Source organism: Maniola jurtina, chromosome 3, assembly GCF_905333055.1.
Source record: "Maniola jurtina chromosome 3, ilManJurt1.1, whole genome shotgun sequence".
Taxonomy (NCBI): Eukaryota; Metazoa; Arthropoda; class Insecta; order Lepidoptera; family Nymphalidae; genus Maniola; species Maniola jurtina.
The window spans coordinates 15,188,997-15,203,658 of record NC_060031.1 but is presented as its reverse complement, the minus strand read 5'-3'; the positions used below and the strand labels follow the sequence as shown (position 1 = coordinate 15,203,658).

At 36.6% G+C, this 14,662-nt stretch overlaps 1 long non-coding RNA gene across 1 annotated transcript; it reads left to right on the top strand.

Annotated features, from left to right (window-relative positions):
* Positions 1 to 1,253: 1,253 nt before the first annotated feature.
* LOC123881258 lies at positions 1,254 to 14,563 on the top strand. Its single transcript, XR_006799441.1, has 3 exons — positions 1,254 to 1,265; positions 1,384 to 1,385; positions 13,803 to 14,563. It is a non-coding gene; the product is annotated as an uncharacterized LOC123881258 (long non-coding RNA).
* The last annotated feature ends 99 nt before the right edge of the window (positions 14,564 to 14,662 follow it).

Below are 14,662 nucleotides of genomic sequence, written 5' to 3'. Positions count from 1 at the left end.
ACACCGTTTTGTTTACCAGCTCCTCAATATAATAATTAGAAGATAAGCTTTCTTCCAACGTGTAGGACGAATACGTTGGGCTTGGGCGAACGTCCATGCCACGCAAGCGGTATGCCATGTCTCATACAGTTCCATAGTCCACACATAACAACGCAATGGTACGCGCTACGTCTAAGCTTACGCGACACATACGCGGCCTGTGTGGCCGGCGCTTTATTCGAAACGAACGCGCGTCATAAAAGTTGGAACTGTAAAAAATGGGTAGGTATAGAACTAGAATACCTATACTTACTAAAGTACTACACTTCTTTCGCGTCTGTGTTTTGAGTTTTCTTTTATTCCCAATGGAGTGGAGCCTTTTAGTTTAAAAAGCTTCGATACTTGAGAATATGAAAATTTACTTAGATTAAATTAGTATTTTTTATTTTGTGCCAAAGAAAGCAGAGAATAGGATAAAAGTTAGACAAGTATAAACGATATTTCCTCGCGACATATAAAACACCGTTTGATTTCTCGAAACTAAATATGAAATTATACACACATGAAGGGAATATTTCCTCGTCCCGTGTCGAGGTTACAATGTGTTGTACATATACTTCCTTCCGCGAGATTTCCTCGCGACACTCTACAAGACAAGTTAAAAATTTATGTTTATCAAATCTTAGCGTAACTTTGATTTCGACGTAAAAAAAAAAAATGCGCCTAACTTCTAAGGTGTTTCTTTACAGAATTGAAAATAAAATGAACCCAACAAACTGGCAACAATTTTTTTACTCTAAATTAGTTCAGTATCATCTCAAATCATCGCCAGCCACCACGGGCCTCCTCCCAGAATGAGAAGGGTTGGATTGGCAAACTTCAAAAAATAACATTGTGGAGAACTCTCAGGCGCGTAGGTCTCACGATGTTTTCCTTCACATTTAAAGCATGTGATAAAAGTTAGAGGTGTGTGCCTGGGATCGAATCTTCGACTTTCCGAATAGCAGGCGGACGTCGGTAATAAATATTATTTCCTTAGAAACGTACCCCCTACAAGAAAAAATCTTGTAAAGAGCTTTCCAATTTCCATTCAACAAATTCCAAATTAACCACACCTATTTCGGGAGAGCTGTGTTGTTTGTTTGGAAAGTGATTAATGGATTCCATCACGGGATAGACTCGGATTCCGGTTGGTATCCCATTCATTACTGTGCCCGCAATTTAACAGTTTCTTTGCATTAGAAATGCGATTCAATATGTAGGTATGAAACTGTAGATAATTGCTAGTTTTTATTACAATATTGTAATTTATATTACATCTAAGTGTGAACAATGACATTTAAAAGTAGGGTGAGCGATATTTATCTATCTATACAATATACATATAATAAAATTGTAGTAAAGTGGTGTCTGTACTATGGAAATATACTAAAAAAAAGTAGCAGGGGTTGTTATTATATCGATGCCGAACCCGAAATTGTAATTTTTTTTTGTCTGTTTGTCTGTTTGTCTGTGTGTTCGTGCACGCTAATATCAGAAACGGCTTATTCGATTTAGATACAGTTTTCACTTCATGTCAATCGGTTCATAAATAAAAAAGTTATGTCAATTTAAAGAATCATGGCGAACATTTTAACGTACAGAGTACGTACTACACACCTCGCGCCTGAGCGTCCGTGGCTATATAAAGCGCGCTGAGAGCCGCGCCGCTGCCATAAAGATTCAGTTATTCGTAGCGAACGCACGTATCCTGGGAGAGTATAGGCGAATAGTTGTATGCCCGAAACGGGCACAGCTAGTATATATTATATTTCCGTAGTTTGAAGGCAACTTGAATCCTAATAAGAACCTCGGTACTTCTTGTACCTACTGTTAAAAATTAGAATTATTTTATCTAAAAAAAATGTACCTATGTAGATTTTATATGATCTAAAAGAAAGCATTTTATTATAAGATTCAACACAACACGCTGTTTGCCAATAAGAGAAAATTGCTTGTTTGAACAACTCGTAATACGTTTCAAGATTACTTTTTCATTGTTGTTTATTTTTCATGTAAAGTATTAAAAAAATACATCTTACAGCCTCTCGATTTTTACAAACCTAATTTACCTAGATACCTACTTTATACTTACATATTTTTAACCCCCGACCCAAAAAGAGGGGTGTTATAAGTTTGACGTGTGTATCTGTGTATCTGTCTGTTGCATCGTAGCTCCTAAACTAATGAACCGATTTTAATTTAGTTTTTTTTTGTTTGAAAGGTGGCTTGATTGAGAGTGTTCTTAGCTATAATCCATGAAAATCGGTTCAGCCGTTTGAAAGTTATCAGCTTTTTTCTAGTTACTGTAACCTTCACTTGTCAGGGGTGTTATAAATTTTTAATTTACACTTGTGACTTAATTACTTTGCACTTTTAGGTATGTTAGTTCCTACCTACCATCTACTTCTTGAGTGGATTTCCCAAAAACAAAATTTACGCGGCATGAATGAAATTGATAGTGCAAAACGTTATACATACAGTTCTACTACTTCTAGGTAGAATAGGATCTAGAGAACTATGCAAGGCAATATATATGTTACAGTCATAGTGATTAAATAGCTATTATACATAATGACTGGTCATTATGTATAATATCAAAATTGACTAGACAATGTAATAAATTAATCACTTTATCCGGATATTATTCATAATAGCGGTTCAAAGTTAGCCAAAGTAATAAATACGGTCTAACTTTGAACCTAACCTAACCTAACCTAACCTAACCTAACCTAACCTAACCTAACCTAACCTAACCTAACCTAACCTAACCTAACCTAACCTAACCTATGTACCCGTTATAATACATAATTATGTCATTAAACCACGAAATAAGTCTCAAAACAGTATAATATTGCTACACATATAGTTAGGTATGCATAAGGCAAATTGAAATATAATTTTATAATATTTACCTGTAAGTACCTACTTGTTTTATTACATCATCCAAGTCTTCGAAGAAATTATATAAAATTGCTAGTTAATGTGATTAATTCTGTGTCAATTATCAGTTTATCTAAATTGGGTAGACATTATAAATAATGACTAGATAATATATATAATATCAGGATTTATTACTTTGGCTGTGACATATATATTCCTTCATTAGGACACTGCAGTTTAGTGAAGTTTAAAAAACCATGGCTAAAAGCCTCGCATTTCGGTAGCTGTCCTCACAATATTTTTTGAAATCCTCTTGTACTAAAACATCTTTTCAGACAACCCAACCGTGTTCATAAACCACATTACGTCTAAATCCGAAATCCAAACAAAATGGTATTAGATAAGCGCGCTTTGATATTATTGGGAGCCTTTTTCATGCCAATACAGGCTTTTGGGGAAATTTTATCCTTTTATATGTTGATGCTACGGCCGAAGTTCAAATATCGTACAAAGTACAACAAGTATCGTACAACTATGCTTGGAATGTTCTTAACTTTGCTTTAAAAGCAGGACATAATTTCAGAAAATAATAACTATACGCCTTAACTTTTACCCGATTGCGCGACGCAAACAGGTAGGTATCTTTATTGTGCTTGCGTTGGCTAAAACTACATAATTAAGTGGCATTGCACTTAGTTTTAACTGACTACAATTAAGTGCGGTCTATTAGCAGTTGATCGCGAGTTGCATTCAACTAAAATGAATTATTCAGAAAACTCGCTTCATCGTCCCTTCATTCAGCTTCGACCTTCTACTTGACCATCGTTTCGCTGTGGATGTCGGCAACCCGAGAAACCTCTAATGTTTTCCAATTAAATTGGGCCAGTTTCACTGTTAGGTAAATAAAAGTAGAACCATCCTTCTGTACCTATCTATGTATTTTGTGGCTATGCCTCAGTATATTCAAAAGCTCTCCGTAAAGACGTCATATACTATCCGGGAAGAGTCAATTTAGTACACCCAGCGATCTTTGCCCGTAACACTGACTCATATTTTCAAAAGCGTTCGACGAATGAGATCGTTTATTGCGCATTCGGTGGAAGAAATCCAGTCAATCGGTCTAAAGGGGAGTGCTGTTGACCTAATGACGTATGTTTTAAAAGTTCCAAGCAGAGTTTATGTCAAAGAAAAGTTTTAAAAAATCTCGCTGTTTTCACAGAGATCATTGCAGTTAAAACCATTTTTTAAAGCAAATTCATTTAAACATTCAACTATTTATTAATAACAAATTATTATTATTATACCACGAGTTTTATATTGCTTCATCATCATTATAATCAACCGATAGATGTCCACAGGCCACAGCTGGACATAGGTCTCTTGTCACCACGGTCTAGCACCGCTTGAAACCAGCGGTTCTCTGCCACTCGTTTGCGGTTTGATGTCATCTGTCCACCTAGTGGGGAGTTCTGCTAACGCTGCGCTTCCGGCTGGATTGGGGCTGGATTAAAAATAATGCTGGATTACAATCCTAGAGGCAGTCTATATCATTCTCCAGATCTTTAAATAAATTCATGCACAAAGCATTAGTAAATCCGGTTGTAATCCAGTTCCAAAATTAATTCAAAACCTAACCAAAGTTAAGAGCGAGCTGTAACAAACATCTTACAAAGTTCGCAAGCTCCGAGATTGTTTACCTGCGATTAAAGGCCGCGGTCGGGCACTCTCCAGTTGTTTTCGATTATGCCATCAGATAGACTGACGTCGGCGCCCGTTCCGAACGATTAAATTAGCTTTTCTGCTGTACCGTTCGCAAAATAATATCAAAAAGTTTCAGAGACTTGGCTTTGGTGTAGTACCAGCCAGGCAACCGCCCCGTATACCTGAGTGTTGCAGATAACAGCAACGCTTGGGCCTGGTTACAATTTCTCTTCATGGGATATTGTTAGCTATGGCTAATAGACCTGGCAGGGATTGGATGTTGTCCGCGCGTCCCTCTGAAAAGCAGAGGATGCAGAAGACGCACCCATGGGGCATAGCCCCAGGAGGTTAGGGTGTGGCTATGTTGGGTGATTGATGATGAGTGTTTCATCACCCATCCAATCACTGGCTGCTCCACCGGTTTCTCGCCTGTCCAGTTTGGTGACGGGCGAGGGAGATGTTGAGGATTGAGAACGTGGAAAGGGAATTGCCCTCCCCGCGAACCCTAGCCCTCGGGAATACCTGTGGATGATGGACACGGGGCGGTCCGTCGTTCACAGTGTGGTCCGTCCGTAGTCACTTTTAAAAAGTGAAAATCGAGTTTTTCTCTGACTCTACATCGTGGGGTAGCAACGTAAATCTTAGCTCTGCGAGTCTTTCTCAAACGTCTGTCTGTCTAATCGACCCCAGCCTCGAAACGGAAATGAAATAACCCTCGGTGGACTATTCCATTTATTTCGCCGGCTTGTTTATTTGCTGTCTCTAAACTAAACCTAAATTGAGTAGATTAAAGCGATTTCATTTGGATTGACGTGAGGCTAATAAAATTAATTCTAATTTGACAAAAGATAAAGGGATATTAGGGTGAAAGCACACTTTTAACACGCAACGCGACATATTTTAATGGTTTTTGTGTGATTAGTAAGAAATTTTTTAAAAGGTTGGTTTGGTAGGAAAAAAAAGCCTATCTGACAATATTGAGACCTGCGCAGGTCATAAAGGACTAAGGATTAAAAACACAAGCCTGGCTGAGATTAGTTTTTACAATGTGCAGTCATACACTTGGTGGTCAGATTTGTATAAGTAGGTACCTACTGTTTTTGCGCTTACTATAGGTATACCTAATAGAACGTTGCCATTAAACCAGGGTCTTTAAAAAAAATCTGGTCCTAGGCTTATGAAACTGAAGAAACTACTTAATAAATCTATTTAGTTTCATATTCCTGCCTCTATTTGATAAGGCAGTCCACTGGCCAACTCAAACACAGTAAGCTAGCAAAGTTAACTAAGTAACTAACTGTGCAATCCATCCTTCTGCTAACCGAGTTCGTACAGTTACTTATGAACCTAGTTTCAAACTTGCGGGGGCTTTATTAACTACGTCCTGTCGATGTAAAGTCACTACTCACTTCCTCTATATTGTATTAGCATAGCAGTGACCTTTATTTTATAACATTCGAAGGTATTATCATTTACCTAGGTTACCTATACTAATCCTCTACTAAATTAAACCTATACTCGCACTGCAAATGGTCACTGGTACAGATAAGATTGGATAGGTGAACTCTACCAAGGCTGTTGACTATGTTATTGCCCTGAAGAAAATATAATATTGAGATTTTTAGGGTTCCGTACCCCAAAAGGAAAAACGGAACCCTTATAGGATCACTTTGTTGCCGTCCGTCCGTTCGTTCGCCCGTGCGTCGTGTCTGTCAAGAAAACCTATAGGGTACTTCCCGTTGACCTAGAATCATGAAATTTAGCAGGTAGGTAGGTCTTATAGCACAAGTACAGAAATAAATCTGAAAACCACGAATTTGTGGTTACATCATTTAAAAAAAAAATTAAAATGTGTTTCAATTTTCAAAGTAAGATAACTATACCAAGTGGGACGTATCATATGAAAGGACTTTACCTTATATTCTAAAACAGATTTTTATTTATTTTTATGCATAATAGTGTTTGATTTATCGTGCAAAATGTCGGAAAAAATATCCAAGTTTGGAACCCTCGGTGCGCGAGTCGGACTCGCACTTGGCCGGATTTTGTGTAGAATAAATCCCCGAGAAATAAGGAGAGGTATTTCCACGTCCAAAGATTAATATGAACCAAGCACGTGCTACAGAATCGCTTAATAAAAGGATATTAATTCGTAGGAGTAGATTACCCGATAGTTGCCCGGGCTACCCGGGTGTTCCCGCGTTAGGGAAGACAATACAGTGAACAATATTGACACAATAACTAGCGGCACTCGCGCTGAACCAGACTTGAATATTAGATGTAGCCACAGCTCCATTATATCGGGTAGAATAGATTACCGGATAGTAGTCCAGGTTACCCTGGTACAGCCCCGGACAAGGATGTAAGTCACATATATTATTATAACAATATTGAAACAATAATAGCGGCTTTCGCTTTGCAATACATATTCAATATAAAAAAAATATTCAGGATATTAGATATTCCTTAAACCCCATATTTAATATAAAATTTTTAAAGCAATACATTTTCTATTAGTAATTGCTTTTAAATTTGACGAGGCGTTTGCCAAAGATAGACCTACGATCTACGTCACACGATATCAATAGCGAATATCATACGCGATAAAATATTATATTCTATCGCTACGCGTTGGTTTTTAATTCGTTTGGAATATCGCCCCTCGGTAGTTTCATTTATCAAATAGATTCTTTCGATTTTGCTATTCAATCAGGACAGTAGTTTTATTTATTTGTGAACTTGGTTGTGGGTGAATACTGAATGTAAATAATATCATATTTCGATATTCGGAGTTGATATTATCACAGATTAGGTTAGTTACTTGATTTTGTAGATTTGTGACGCGCATATTTGTTATTATAGGTTAGGTACGTAAATTGTATTGGTCTTTTTGGAAATGTGTGTGTTTGTGTGGTCTCATGATGGAACCGGGTGGGCATAGTGGATTATATCCAGGGTCTCATGATGGAACTGGGAGGTAGCCATAGGAACCGAGTGTCTGTTATAGCTCCGGCGTGCTTGGAGCTTGGGTTGTTCGATTTTTGTATTAGTTTTAGCCGTGATGAAGGCTAAAATAAAAACTCGTTATTAAAACGATTTTTAAATAGGTAACTGGGTAAACTTATCTACTTTTTGTACCTTCTTGACATTTCTTTATCATTCCAATTGTTTTTAATTTTGCATAAATACGTAGGTAGGTATAGGTACCTAGGTATTTAGAGTAAAATTATTACCATATACTATACGTCTTTCGGGATTTCTTTATTGTCATGCTTTTTAGGGTTCCGTATCTGAACCTGAAGGGTGCTAACAAGGAATACAGAATCTATTATTTATTTTTGTGAAGCTTGTAGGTACTTATTGAAGTAAAGGTTTACAAGTGCCTTTGAAATTTGTTGGTACTAGTATATCGTGTTAGGTACTATTTTTATTACTTGAGTGTTATTGAAATGGAGACCCGTGCTCAGTAGTGCGCCGGCGATAAGTTCTCACTTCTTTTTAATGATTCTTATAAAAAAAAAATGAAAAGAAATAATTTAAGTATAAAAATACAAAATAAAAATTATTTGTTTTTTAAAGTGATATAATATATTTCTACAGAACCTCCTCCGACACCTCCCAGACGTAGCTTTTAAGGTGGTAATCTGTATAATGGTTCGCTAGGGGTGAAAGCAACAGAAAAACAGGTGCAAGCGATTCTCGACCTTATTGACGGTAACGAGAAAGTTGTTATTTTGTCATATTCTTGCTCAGTATCATTCATAGATTGCTAATATGTGGTTTTCTGAAATATGTCAATAAGGTTGAAAATCGTTTGCATGCAAGTTTCTGCTTGCGGCTTTTTTTTTTGATAGTTAATATATTTTAACGTAAAAAATATTCAATATTTTTCTGTAACAAACATTAATATTATGATATAGGAATCTAACCATATTTGACACCTCTACACCAGACCTCAATAATATTAGGCGTAAAGACAAATAATAAATACTTAATTAAAAGCTTTAGGTTGTAGGTATAATAATTTAAAATCCGTTCCCTGTGATTCCGTTGATATACCTACCAGCCACTTACTTGTAAAGAAGCTTGTTATATGTAGGTACGTTCTAGAAGATGTTGAAATCGTTTAGTTTTCCGGACTCTACGATTTTGAGCATTCGCCTCCGCTCTTTATTTTAACATTTTGAAACGCCGAGCTTGATTGGAAAACCTCTTTCTTTTTGGAAGTCGTTTAAAAAGACTCACTAAACCGTGGTATAAAATTACAAAAGAGTTTTATAAGACCTATCCTTTATGACAATGGACACGCACCCCTTATGGGACCACAACACCCGTGGAATCCCCAACTACCTCTTAATAATAACCCACTATATCGGTTTACTATTGCTAAATGATTTGCTTGCTTATTTTCAGATACACGATTGTTTATCCAATCTAAACTATATTTCTAAAGGTGCAAGGTTGATTTTGTAATTGCGGAAAAATTGAATTTCTCACAGTTTCGTATTGCACGATTGTATGGAAAATTGGATTTCACAAGTCTGCGTCGTATTTTTCATTGCTGAGAACCCATTTCCATTAATATACCTACTGGTTGGAGATTTCTTGCGATAATGATTGATGGACTGATTTAATTATTCATTATCATTATCATCAACCAACAGACGTAGCCTAGGTCTGCTAGACCACTAGACATATCTACTCGTAGGTCTTTTGTAGGGATTTCCACACGCCACGGTCGAATCTTGCGCCACTTGAATTGTACAAGGTAAGTATAAATTGTCTCTATTTCATAAAAACTTGTTAAAAAGTGGTAATAACCTACTGGGTTAAGACGTTAACCTCCTCGGTTTGGGGCTCGATCCCGAGTTAACGAGTTATGTGCATTCTAAGCAATTACCTAAATCGCACTTGCCTTAACGATGAGAAAAACATTGTGAGGTAATCTATATGCTCGAGAGTTTTTCAAACTGCACTTGGCCGTGTAGAAGACTGTGGGCTACATTCTTCTCATTCTAAAAGGCGACCCGTAATCAGTACTACGAAATACATGCATTCCGATGATGATATTCATGTTGTGTGTAGTAGGTACCCCTACTTAGGTAATAGTAGGAACCTTACGACTCTTTCTGGAGACTTTCTCAAGTTTGCTTTTGACACAGCGAAAAACCACAAAGGTTTACATTGATGTGTGTTATGTGAGTTGCGTGTCGTACTAGTATAACAAACAAACTCTTCTGCAAGAACACTCTCATACTTGGCATATGTTTGAGTTAACAGCGCAACGCGACGCACCACGTGACGCACCACGCGACGCACCACGCGACGCACCACGCGACGCACCACGCGACGCACCACGCGACGCACCATGCGACGCGCAACGCGCCGCGTCTCCATAAAAGAGCCCTAAGTACCTAGTATAGTCGGCTTAAAGCTTTGAACTTTATTTTCTTATTTTCATGAAGAGACAACCACTTGCTTTGTGAATTACTGAGCAATTCTCTTTGAAGCTCTCCGTTGAAATAAAGGAACAAAACGAATCCTAGCTCATTAAATTTTGTAAGATGTTGTCTTTCTACTAGAGACTGCTGTCGACAAACTGGGCTACGAGAATAATTGTCTCATTTTCCTGTTTGCTTTATACTACGGGTGTTACGGACTCATGTATTGTTGAGGTCGGAATTATGCATGTAGAGTCAGAGGTCATGCAGGTATATTTTTATAGTCAACCTAGATCAGATAGCATACGTCCGTAATATGATTTCATTTATGTACGAACCATAATAGTTTTCTAATAGGTACTGTGTAGGCGTTTTTGGTTTTATTAAGTAGATACTAACTAGGTAGGGAACTGATACCCATAATTTCGTCACACAACTACACAAACACTACATAGTACAATACAATACCTACAGAAATTTCAAAGCCCTGTTTTATCCCCTTAGGATTTTAAAAATCCTTTCTTAGTGTATTTCTACGTCATAATAGCTATCTGTCTGCAACCGTCCAGCCGTGAGCTGTGCGTTGATAGATCAGTCATACAGTTACTTTTATTAAACCCCGACCCAAAAAGTTATTTCCTAAGTTTGTATCTGTGTATCTGTCTGTGGCATCGTAGCTCCTAAACAAATAAACCGATTTTAATTTAGTTCTTTTTTGTTTGAAAGGTGGCTTGATCGAGAGTGTTCTTAGCTATAGCCTAGCCGTTTGAAAGTTATCAGCTCTTTACTAGTTTCTGTAACCTTCACTTGTCGGGGGTGTTATAAATTTTTAATTTATTCTTGTTTAATTTAGATGATAGTGGTAGGCATAAGAATAGAGATAAAAAAAGTTTACGTTGAATAAGATTAATTTAAAAAAGTCATGTTTTATAGCTTTTTAGCTACATAGCCAAAATTTTACCATTAGCTTTAAGTTCTCGCTAAATGTGTTTTTTCAGCGACGCGACGTACTCGTACGTTAATCCTACTTGCGCTGAGCAATATATCTTGGCCACTATAAAAGTTATGCTTTAACTTAAATCTTAGCTTGGAAAGTTGCGTTATGAAGGAGTTAAGTTTAGTAACAAAAATACAGGTATAAGAATACCCCATTTTATTTATGCTATTTGCATGGTATTTGCTTCATTTTGTCGTATGTTTTTCAAATTCCATGGATGCTTGCTTATAGGATCGCTGGGATTGGTAGTAAATCCAATTTCAAATTGGCTCGTGTCGACCGAAGCCGTGTACACTCCTATGTGGTCCGTGGCCTGAAGGACCATTTCCCAGTAGGCCCTTTCGATGTCATCGACCGTGGGCTCTCCGTTAGGGAAGTGCATTTGTAGGGCCGTGCTGCTGACCTTCCTGAAAGTAGCCAGCGGCATTTGGCGGCCGGCCTTGACACACTCTTCAACGTCGAGTATTGCTTCACGATGGTTGGTTTCTTCCTCGCTCAACTCTCCCTCGTCTGAAGACTCAACAGATTCATTAAGGACCTTCCTTAGGTGCAGAGGATTGTCCACACGCCTTTGCAGCAGCTGCTGCTTGGCGTGCCACCTCGCCTCTACTTTATGGTACAGACTTCTACGTTCATGGTTAGTCAATATGTCGTAAGGGAGTATATATTATACTTGACATATAACTGGTCAAGCTATTTTTCTGGGTTTGCTAATTTGATAAAGTTCATCTCCTCTGCTACTTTGGTCCATTTCTTTTTTATTGATACCTCTTTGAATCCCCCAAGCCCCTGAACTACTCTGAACATTTTTGGTAAGTTAACTTCTAGGCCGTCCACCAAGGGCGGCCTAGGGAAAAACACGTTGTGGCTGGCTAAATAAGTTCGTATAGCGCATTTCTAGCGTCCCGTCACCCCACCGCTTAAAAAAGCGGGCGGGGTACTGGGCGCCGGCAGTCACGTGGTCCAAGCCTGTTGTTTTACACTCCGGTTTAAACTGGGCGGCGCCACAACTTTGCACAGGCCGTACTGTGCAGCTATGGGAGCAATTTTAAGGTAGTATGCTAGGGGGGCTTGTGATTTGGGGTTTCCAGCTGGATTAGTCTGGTCTTGTGGCTAGTAAGTAGCCAATGCCGAAGTCACCCAAGCGATGAAGCCTACCCGCGATCCAAACCTAGGACCTTCTAAATAAGCTAACAACTGCCAACGAGATACCCAAGTGAAAAAATAGAGGCAATAAGTTTCCGAAGTATGATTTATTTGGTTCCGTGTGGCGGATGGTGCCGTTTTCTTCGCGTCACGTTTATGGCGTTATAGCGCGCCTTTTGTTTTTGTCGCCGTGACTATCCGCGACGTCGCGTGTAGATACACTTATGAGAAGTATCTACCCTATTTTACTATTTGTAATTTACTGGCGTCCTGGTTTAGTACCTACCTATGTCTGAAAAATACCTAAGTAGTATACATATCGAATGACGTAACTATTCAAGAGATCTAAAGTCAAGACACAATAATTACCTATTTCACCACAAATTCAACTTTTTTCACATATAAAGACAAAAATATTACTACCTTAGACCTGGCAAATATTGGTGTCGACGCCACGTTCTTGGTAGGCACATAGAATATTATTTACACCAAAATATACCTAATGCATGGGCGCATGTAACTAAGTACCTACCTATATACCTTATTAAGTTAGGTACTTATACTTACCTAAGTAGAGTAGTAGGTTTCTATTTGAAGGTGTTAGCTGTGGTGTTGGATTGAATTATTAACATTGGGATGACTAAAAACTGGCAGGTTCAAACTGCACCCGATCTATCTTATGTCACCAGAATACGCAAGTTAAAAGAAATAACGAAAACACAAGGTCAGTGAAAATAAAAACGAGATTGTATTAAAAAACAAAAAAATTAATTACAGTTTTATTTTTGGTAAATGCAAATTACCCAGACAAACAACCAAAAATGTATTCATAATAATTCATATTATTATGTATATACAAATGATATTATGGACACCCATAATTTTAGTTCACCGTTAACTTATAAGTAGAAGCGGAATTCTTATTAATACGAAATTATGAGAAATAAATAATTATCATTATTTTTTTAATTAATTAATAATAAAAATAACAATGGCGTCGTTAGCGCTAATTTTTAAAAACTAAACAACATCTCTTCACAGAACTTAATTTTTCAATTTTTAATTATTTAAATTGTAACTTTATTTAAGAGATCGCTTTTTATTTAAGGAGATTCCGCGCCATAAAATTTTATTCTTTAAGCTAAAAACTAATCGGCGTAACGGAAAAACTAAATAGTTGACGAATTGCACCTTTCAATCCATACAGTATTAGGCATTTGTGCTTGTTTAATTTTTCTGTAAGAAAATGTCACTTTCAAAAATATTTAAAAAAATCGGCTATCATATTATTATATTTTTCTCAAATGTCCCTTAAAATTATTAAGTACGTACTAAATTACAATACTAATCACAATCATTATGTCCTTAATAAAGTTCTGTGAAAAAATGCATTTCAATTTAAAACAATAATCTTAAAAAATATTTATTTACATTAATATATTTAATTAGTAACTGGCAGTTTCAGAAGGCACACATTCGAAGGCATTTTATTGTAAAAAGCACAACATATTAGCTTAAAAGCTATGCTAACCATTAAGGTTAAGAGTGACCGTATTTTATCCATGATATGACTATTTTAAAAATTGACAAAATACTCCAAAAGGATACCCAGCCAGGTAAATCCGGAGGTAGATATTTACAATTTAATGTTGTGTTGTAAAATTCCATTTTTTTAACTATTCGTACGTCTTACTTAATGGACTACTGTGCGTTTAGCTAATAATACTATGTAAAGGTACACCTAATACCTATGTTTACTTAGTTAGGTGTGTTATGTGATGTTTTTCTAATAAAGTACCGAATCACGCACATTGCAAACAGCATAGATATTTACTCTACAAGGCACTAAAAAGCATACCTACTGGACCTACTGCAATAATTTATAATATGTATATATTCTCGATAGGATGTACGAAATTCGCTAAACTTAGCCTATAGTCTGGTTTTAAGGGATTCAATTTTTAAAATGCACGGTTTATATCTACCTTGTGCACTACAAGAAAATTTCTATCACTCGCTTAGGTACTAATATAAAACTAGTCTAGTAACATTAAATCGTTTTCAGTTTAAACTAATTTTAACTAAACTGTTCTGACTGAAAGGCTTTGTTACAACTAGCCTTTCTTAATCAGAATTAGTTCTTAATAATTAAAACTATCTACCTACTTAGTTTAAATTTTAAACTGAAAACGATTTATAACTTATTATCATGCTGCACATAGACTTTACAAAATATAGAACATTTTTTATTTACGCAATTTAATACACATAAAATTGAGTTCGTTTGCGATAAAATTGTTATTGCTCATGCATACTATTAATGCAAGCCTACGATCAATGCCTTCTAAATTATTAATTTTTGATATATAAAATAGATTCACATTAGTATTAAATTAATAGTTCGAAGATGATCTTTATATAACTAACTGCAATAATACGCAGTCATTTGAAAATAAACTTAATTAATATTTATATA